Source organism: Arachis hypogaea, chromosome 1 (genome assembly GCF_003086295.3).
Source record: "Arachis hypogaea cultivar Tifrunner chromosome 1, arahy.Tifrunner.gnm2.J5K5, whole genome shotgun sequence".
NCBI classification, from domain to species: Eukaryota; Viridiplantae; Streptophyta; class Magnoliopsida; order Fabales; family Fabaceae; genus Arachis; species Arachis hypogaea.
This window is the reverse complement of record NC_092036.1, coordinates 93,819,400-93,828,756: the sequence shown is the minus strand read 5'-3', so window position 1 is coordinate 93,828,756 and position 9,357 is coordinate 93,819,400. Positions and strand designations below refer to the sequence as shown.

The 9,357-nt window shown below is 40.0% G+C and overlaps 1 non-coding gene across 1 annotated transcript; it reads right to left on the bottom strand.

The window, feature by feature from the left end:
* Nucleotides 1-8,457: 8,457 nt before the first annotated feature.
* Nucleotides 8,458-8,565, bottom strand: LOC112714993 (small nucleolar RNA R71). The gene has a single exon (XR_003159428.1). It is a non-coding gene; the product is annotated as a small nucleolar RNA R71 (small nucleolar RNA).
* Nucleotides 8,566-9,357: the final 792 nt, after the last annotated feature.

Sequence of the window (9,357 nt, the reverse complement as noted above, 5' to 3'; positions counted from 1 at the left end):
TGCCTCCCAGCAAGCGCTTCTTTATTGTCTTTAGCTGGACTACCACTGAGCTCTAATCAAGTCTCAGTTTTGAACATTCTTGCTCGAAGTTGCCTTCAAGATAATGTTTAACTCTCTGTCCATTAACAATGAACCTTTTGTTAGATTCATTATCCTGAAGCTCTACGTATCCATATGGTGATACACTTGTAATTACATATGGACCTCTCCATCGGGATTTTAATTTCCCAGGGAATAATTTGAGCCTAGAATTGAATAGCAGAACTTTCTGCCCTGGCTCAAAGACTCTGGATGACAATTTCTTATCATGCCATCTTTTTGCTTTCTCCTTGTAAATTTTTGCATTCTCGAAAGCATTGAGTCTAAATTCCTCTAGCTCATTTAACTGGAGCAATCATTTTTCTCCAGCTAACTTGGCATCAAGGTTTAGGAATCTGGTTGCCCAGTAGGCCTTGTGTTCCAGTTCCACTGGCAAGTGACATGCCTTTCCATACACAAGCTGGTATGGAGAGGTCCCTATAGGGGTCTTGAATGCTGTTCTGTATGCCCACAGAGCATCATCCAAGCTTCTTGCCCAATCCTTTCTACGGTTAATTACAGTCCGTTCCAGGATTCTTTTGAGTTCTCTATTTGAGACTTTAGCTTGCCCATTAGTTTGTGGGTGATATGGAGTGGCTACCCTGTGGCTAACTCCATAACGTACCAGAGCAGAGTAAAGCTGTTTATTGCAGAAATGAGTGCCCCCATCACTGATTAATACTCTAGGGATACCAAATCTGCTGAAGATATGTTTCTGGAGGAATTTTAACACTGTTTTAGTGTCATTAGTGGGTGTTGCAATAGCCTCCACCCATTTGGATACATAATCCACTGCCACCAGAATATAAGTGTTTGAGTATGATGGTGGGAAAGGTCCCATGAAGTCAATGCCCCATACATCAAACAACTCAATCTCCAATATCCCTTGTTGAGGCATGGCATAACTGTGGGGTAGGTTGCCTGATCTTTGGCAACTGTCACAATTAAGCACAAATGCTCGGGAATCTTTATAGAGAGTGGGCCAGTAGAAGCCACTTTGGAGGACTCTTGTGGCTGTTCGCTCACTTCCAAAATGTCCTCCATATTGTGATCCATGGCAGTGCCATAAAATCTTTTGCGCTTCATCCTTAGGCACACATCTACGGATTACTCTGTCTGCACATCTCTTGAAGAGATATGGTTCATCCCAAAGATAGTACTTTGCATCTGTGATTAATTTCTTTGATTGCACCCTACTGTACTCTTTGGGTATGAATCTCACTGCCTTGTAGTTTGCAATTTCTGCAAACCATGGCACTTCCTGGATGGCAAATAGTTGCTCATCCGGAAAGGTTTCAGAGATCTCAGTGAGAGGGAGGGACGCCCCTTCCACTGGTTCTATTCGGGACAGGTGATCTGCTACTTGATTCTCTGTCCCTTTTCTGTCTCTTATTTCTATATCAAACTCTTGCAGAAGCAACACCCATCTGATGAGTCTGGGTTTTGAATCCTGCTTTGTGAGTAGATATTTAAGAGCAGCATGATCAGTGTACACAATCACTTTTGATCCTACTAAATAGGATCTGAATTTGTCAATGGCGTAAACCACTGCAAGTAGCTCTTTTTCTGTGGTTGTGTAATTCTTCTGTGCGTCATTTAAAACACGGCTGTCATAGTAAATGACGTGCAGGAGCTTGTCATGCCTTTGTCCCAACACTGCACCAATGACATGGTCACTGGCATCACACATCAATTCAAATGGTAATGTCCAGTCGGGTGCAGAGATGATTGGTGTTGTGACCAATTTAGCTTTCAGAGTCTCAAAAGCCTGCAGACACTCTTTATCAAAGATAAATGGCGTGTCAGCAGCTAGCAGGTTGCTTAGAGGTTTGGCGATTTTTGAAAATTTTTTTATAAACCTCCTATAGAATCCTGCATGCCCCAGAAAGCTTCTGATTGCCTTAACATTGGCAGGTGGTGGTAATTTTTCAATTACTTCTACCTTAGCTTGATCCACCTCTATTCCCTTGTTCGAAATTTTGTGCCCAAGAACAATTCCTTCAGTCACCATGAAGTGACATTTTTCCCAGTTTAAAACCAGGTTAGTCTCTTGGCATCTTTTCAGAACAAGTGCTAAATGGTTAAGGCAGGAGCTGAATGAGTCTCCAAATACTGAAAAGTCATCCATGAAGACTTCCAGGAATTTTTCCACCATATCAGAGAAAATTGAGAGCATGCACCTCTGAAAGGTTGCAGGTGCATTGCATAAGCCAAATGGCATTCTTCTGTATGCAAATACTCCAGATGGACATGTGAATGCCGTTTTCTCTTGATCCTGGGGATCTACTGCAATTTGATTATAACCTGAATATCCATCCAGGAAGCAGTAGTATTCATGACCTGCTAGTCTTTCTAGCATCTGGTCTATGAATGGTAAAGGAAAATAATCCTTTCTGGTGGCTGTATTGAGCCTTCTATAATCAATACACATACGCCACCCTGTAACTGTTCTTGTAGGAACCAGTTCATTTTTTTCATTGTGAACCACTGTCATGCCACCTTTCTTAGGGACGACTTGGACAGGGCTCACCCAGGGGCTGTCAGAAATAGGATAAATAATCCCAGCCTCTGGTAGTTTAGTGACCTCTTTCTGCACCACTTCTTTCATGGCTGGATTCAGCCGCCTTTGTGGTTGAACCACGGGCTTGGCGTCATCCTCCAGTAAGATCTTGTGCATGCATCTGGTTGGGCTAATGCCCTTAAGATCACTGATGGACCACCCAAGAGCTGTCTTGTGTGTCCTTAGCACTTGAATTAATGCTTCCTCTTCCTGTGGCTCTAAGGTAGAGCTTATAATTACAGGATAGGTATCACCTTCTCCCAGAAATGCATATTTCAGGGATGGTGGTAATGGTTTGAGTTCGGGTTTTGGAGGTTTCTCCTCTTCTTGAGGGATTTTCAGAGGTTCTATTATCTTCTCTGGTTCCTCCAAATCAGGCTGAACATCTTTAAAGATGTCCTCTAGCTCTGATTCGAGACTCTCAGCCATATTGACCTCTCTTACCAGAGAGTCAATAATATCAACACTCATGCAGTCATTTGGGGTGTCTGGATGTTGCATGGCTTTGACAACATTCAACTTAAACTCCTCCTCATTGACTCTCAAGGTTACTTCCCCTTTTTGGACATCAATGAGGGTTCGGCCAGTTGCTAGGAAAGGTCTTCCTAGAATGAGAGTTGCACTTTTGTGCTCCTTCATTTCCAGCACCACAAAGTCAGTAGGAAAGGCAAATGGCCCAACCTTGACAATCATGTCTTCAATCACACCTGATGGGTATTTAATGGAGCCATCAGGAAGTTGAAGACATATCCTGGTTGGTTTGATTTCTTCAGTCAAACCAAGCTTTCTGATAGTAGATGCAGGTATTAGGTTGATACTTGCCCCAAGATCACATAAAGCTTGCTTGGGACAAGTACCCTCTAATGTGCATGGTATCATAAATCTCCCAGGATCTTTAAGCTTCTCAGGTAAGCTTTTCAGAATGACTGCACTGCATTCTTCAGTGAGGTAAACTTTTTCAGTTTCCCTCCAATCCTTCTTATGGCTTAAGATCTCTTTCATGAACTTAGCATAAGAGGGTATTTGCTCAAGTGCTTCTGCAAACGGAATCTTTATTTCAAGAGTCCTGAGATAGTCTGCAAAGCGGGCAAATTGCTTATCCTATTCCGCTTGGCGGAGTTTTTGAGGATAAGGCATTTTGGCTTTGTATTCCTCAACCTTAGTTGCTGCAGGTTTATTACCTACAGAAGTGGGTTGGGAAGCCTTTTTAGAAGGGTTGTCATCAGCACTTGTATGTGACTGATCCCCCACTGGCGTTTGAATGCCAGGGGTGGAAGCTGGAGTGGCGTTAGACGCCATCTCCTTGTTTGTTACTGGCGTTTGAACGCCAGAACCATGTTCCCTTTGGGCGTTCAACGCCGGATTCATGCTTGTTTCTGGCGTTGAACGCCAGGAATGAGCATGGTCTGGGCGTTCAGCGCCAGCATTATTCCTCTCTGGGCTCTGATTGTCCTCAGAGGGATTTTGAGTAGACATCTGTTCATTTCTTGGCTTCCTGCTGCTTTGAAGTGAGGTTTTTAATGTTTTTCCACTTCTTAATTGAACTGCTTGGCATTCTTCTGCTATTTGTTTTGACAGTTGCTTTTCTGTCTGCTTTAATTACACTTCCATATTCCTGTTAGCTATTCTTGTTTCCTGTAATATTTCCTTGAATTCGGCTAGCTGCTGAGTTAGAGAGTCTAATTGCTGATTAATTTCATTAGCCTGATCCACCGGACTGAGTTCAGCAGTTACTGTTTTAGCTTCTTCTTTCATGGAAGATTCACTGCTTAGGTACAGATGTTGATTTCTGGCAACTGTATCAATAAGCTCTTGAGCCTCTTCAATTGTTTTTCTCATATGTATAGATCCACCAGCTGAGTGGTCTAGAGAAATCTGAGCTTTTTCTGTAAGCCCATAGTAGAAGATGTCTAATTGCACCCACTCTGAAAACATTTCAGAGGGGCATTTTCTTAGCATCTCTCTGTATCTCTCCCAAGCATCATAAAGGGATTCATTATCTCCTTGTTTGAAGCCTTGGATGCTTAGCCTTAGCTGTGTCATCCGTTTTGGAGGGAAATAATGATTCAGGAATTTTTCTGACAGCTGTTTCCATGTTTTTATGCTGTTCTTAGGCTGGTTATTTAACCACCTCTTAGCTTGATCTTTTACAGCAAATGGAAACAGTAATAATCTGTAGACATCCTGATCCACTTCTTTATCATGTATTGTGTCAGCAAATTGTAAAAATTGTGCCAGAAACTCTGTAGGTTCTTCCTGTGGAAGACCAGAATACTGGCAGTTTTGCTGCACCATGATAATGAGCTGAGGATTCAACTCAAAGCTACTAACTCCAATGGAGGGTATACAGATACTACTCCCATATGAAGCAGTAGTGGGGTTAGCATATGACCCCAGAGTCCTCCTGGACTGTTCATTCCCACTTAATTCCATGATGGAATAAAAGAGATGATATGTATGTTGATATTATTTATTTTATAAAAATTTATATATATTTTTTTATTTTTTTAAAATAAAATAAAAACGAAACAAAAAGAAGAAATTGAAAATATTTTGAAATTGAAATCTGAATTTTTATAGAAAATTTTCGAAAATATAGTTTAAAATTAGTTAGAAAAGATATATTTTTTTTTAATTTTGAATTTTATGATGAAAGAGAAAAACACACAAAAGACACAAGACTTAAAATGTTTAGATCCAATGCTCCTTATTTTCGAAAAAGTTTTGGAGGAAAAACACCAAGGAACACCAAACTTAAAAATTTTAAGATCAGAGCACAAGAAAGACTCAAGAACACCTTGAAGATTCACAAGAACACCAAGAACAAAAGAAAGAACACCAAACTTAAAATTTTTAGAAAACCAAGACAAATTTTCGAAAATTATATCAAAATTAACAAGAAAACACCAAACTTAAAGTTTGGCACAGATTAAATCAAGAAAAATTATTTTTGAAAAAGATTTTCAAAAGAACTGGTGCCCAATTGCCAAGAACATAAGCCAACGCTATAACCAACTGAGTTAAAAATGTAATGTATTTTAAAGATGTATTATTTTTGTGGATAAAAGTATAATTTTTGAAAGTTAATGTTTTGAAAAAGCACAAGAAAAACAAGAAAAGACACAAAACAAGAAAAACTCAAGATCAAACAAGAAAAATAACCAAGAACAACTTGAAGATCAATGAAGAACAAAGAACACAAGTTCGAAAATTTAAAGAAAAATATCAAATATGCAATTAACACCAAACTTAGAATAAGACACTAAACTCACGAAAAATTAACAATTAATTAAGAAAAATAATTTTTTTTTGAAAAGAAATTTTTGAAAAGAAATTATCCTATCAGAATTTAATGACTTTATAAAAATAAATTATTCCTGATCTAAGAAATAAAATATGTCTTCAATTGTTCAAACTCAATAATCCCCGGCAACGGTGCCAAAAACTTGGTGCACGAATTTGTGATTCGCACAACTGACCAGCAAGTGCACTGGGTCGTCCAAGTAATACCTTACGTGAGTAAGGGTCGATCCCACGGAGATTATTGGTTTGAAGCAATCAATGTTTATTTTATTTGTCTTAGTCAGGATACTAATAGGATTCTTTAGCCTCGTATTTTAATAAGGAAAAGGGCATAAAATTAATAATTATTACTTTAATAAGGAAGAATAAAAGCGTTACTTGTTGTGCAGTAATGGGGAATATGTTGGAGTTTTGGAGATGCTTTGTCCTTTGACTTCAACTCTTCCTTGAAATCCTTCAATACACGCAAGGCTCCTTCCATGGCAAGCTCTATGTAGGGTGTCACCGTTGTCAGTGGCTACTTCCCATCCTCTCAGTGAAAGCGTTCCTATGCTCTGTCACAGCACGGCTAATCATTTGTCGGTTCTCAATCAGGTTGGAATAGAATCCATTGATTCTTTTGCGTCTGTCACTAACGCCCAGCCTTCAGGAGTTTGAAGCACGTCACAGTCATTCAATCCTAGAATCCTACTCGGAATACCACAGACAAGGTTTAGACTTTCCGGATTCTCATGAATGCCGCCATCAATCCGGCTTATACCACGAAGATTCTGATTAAGGAATCTAAGAGATATTCATTCAGTCTGATGTAGAACGGAAGTGGTTGTTAGGCACACGTTCATAGATTGAGGAAGGTGATGAGTGTCACGGATCATCACCTTCTTCATAATTAAGCGCGAATAAACATCTTAGATAAGAACAAGCGTGTTTGAATGGAAAACAAAGGAATTGTATTAAATCATCGAGACGCTGCAGAGCTCCTCACCCCCAACAATGGAGTTTAGAGACTCATGCCGTCACAAAGTATGTAATTCAGATCTGAAAATGTCATGAGGTACAAGATAAGTCTCTAAAGGTTGTTTAAATAGTAAACTAGTAACCTAGGTTTACAGAAAATGAGTAAACTAAGATAATTGGTGCAGAAATCCACTTCTGGGGCCCACTTGGTGTGTGCTGGGGCTGGGACTAGAGCTATCCACGAGTTGAGGCCTTTCTTGGAGTTGAACTCCAAGTTATGACGTGTTTTGGGCGTTCAACTCCGGATCATGACGTTTTTCTGGCGTTTAACTCCAGACAGCAGCATGAACTTGGCGTTCAACGCCAAGTTACGTCGTCTATCTTCGCGCAAAGTATGGACTATTATATATTGCTGGAAAGCCCTGGATGTCTACTTTCCAACGCCGTTGAGAGCGCGCCAATTGGACCTCTGTAGCTCCAAAAAATCCATTCCGAGTGTAGGGAGGTCAGGATCCAACAGCATCAGCAGTCCTTTTTTAGCCTAAGTCAGATTTTTGCTCAACTCCCTCAATTTCAGCCAGAAAATACCTGAAATCACAGAAAAATACACACACTCATAGTAAAGTCCAGAAATATGATTTTTGCCTAAAAACTAATAATATTCTACTAAAAACTAATTAAAACATACTAAAATCTACATGAAATTACCCCCAAAAAGCGTATAAAATATCCGCTCATCAATTTCTTTTCCACTCTTGGTTTTTGAAAATCAATTAGTGTTTTTCAAAATGTTTTAAAATCTTTTACTTAATTTTCGAACATTTCTTCCCCTCTTCTCACATCCTTCTATTTATGGACTAACACTCCTCCTTAATACACAATTCGAACTCCATCTTTCCTTGATAAGTTCAAATTTTCTACCTCTTCCTTCCATTTTTCTTCTCCTCTGACACCTTAAGGAATCTCTATACTGTGACATAGAGGATTCCATATTTTCTTATTCTCTTCTCTTTCATATGAGCAGGAGCAAAGACAAAAGCATTCTTGTTGAGGCTGACCCTGAACCTGAAAGGACCTTGAAGCAAAAGCTAAGAGAAGCTAAGGCACAACTCTCTGTAGAGGACCTAACAGAAATCTTCAAACAAGAAGAAGACATGGCAGCCGAAAATAACAACAATGCCAACAATGCAAGGAAGGTGCTGGGTGACTTTACTGCACCTACTCCCGACTTCTATGGGAGAAGCATCTCTATCCCTGCCATTGGAGCAAACAACTTTGAGCTTAAACCTCAATTAGTTTCTTTGATGCAACAGAATTGCAAGTTCCATGGACTTCCATTGGAAGATCCTCATCAGTTTTTAGTTGAGTTCTTGCAAATCTGTGACACTGTCAAGACTAATGGGGTTGACCCTGAGGTCTACAGACTTATGCTATTCCCTTTTGCTGTAAGAGACAGAGCTAGGATATGGTTGGACTCACAACCTAAAGAAAGCCTGAACTCTTGGGAAAAGCTAGTCAATGCCTTCTTGGCAAAGTTCTTTCCACCTCAAAAATTGAGTAAGCTTAGAGTGGAAGTCCAAACCTTCAAACAGAAGGAAGGTGAATCCCTCTATGAAGCTTGGGAAAGATACAAACAATTGATCAGAAAGTGTCCTTCTGATATGCTTTCTGAGTGGAGCATCATAGGTATCTTCTATGATGGTCTGTCTGAACTGTCCAAGATGTCATTGGATAGCTCTGCTGGAGGATCTCTTCATCTGAAGAAGACGCCTGCAGAAGCTCAAGAACTGATTGAAATGGTTGCAAATAACCAATTCATGTACACTTCTGAAAGGAATCCTGTGAACAATGGGACGAATCAGAAGAAAGGAGTTCTTGAGATTGATACTCTGAATGCCATATTGGCTCAGAACAAAATATTGACTCAGCAAGTCAATATGATTTCTCAAAGTCTGTCTGGAATGCAAGCTGCACCAGGCAGTACCAAGGAAGCTTCATCTGAAGAAAAAGCTTATGATCCTGAGAACCCTTCAATGGAAGAGGTGAATTACATGGGAGAACCCTATGGAAACACCTATAATCCTTCATGGAGAAATCTTCCAAATCTCTCATGGAAGGATCAACAGAGACCTCAGCAAGGTTTCAACAACAATAATGGTGGAAGAAATAGGTTTAGCAATGGCAAGCCTTTTCCATCATCTTCTCAGCAACAGACAGAGAATTCTAAGCAGAGTCACTCTGACTTAGCAACTATGGTCTCTGATCTAATCAAAACCACTCAAAGTTTCATGACTGAAACAAGGTCCTCCATTAGAAACTTGGAGGCACAAGTGGGTCAGCTGAGTAAGAAAGTTACTGAACTCCCTCCTAGTACTCTTCCAAGCAATACAGAAGAGAATCCAAAAGGAGAGTGTAAGGCCATAAACATGGCCGAATTTGGAGAGGAGGAAGAGGCAGTG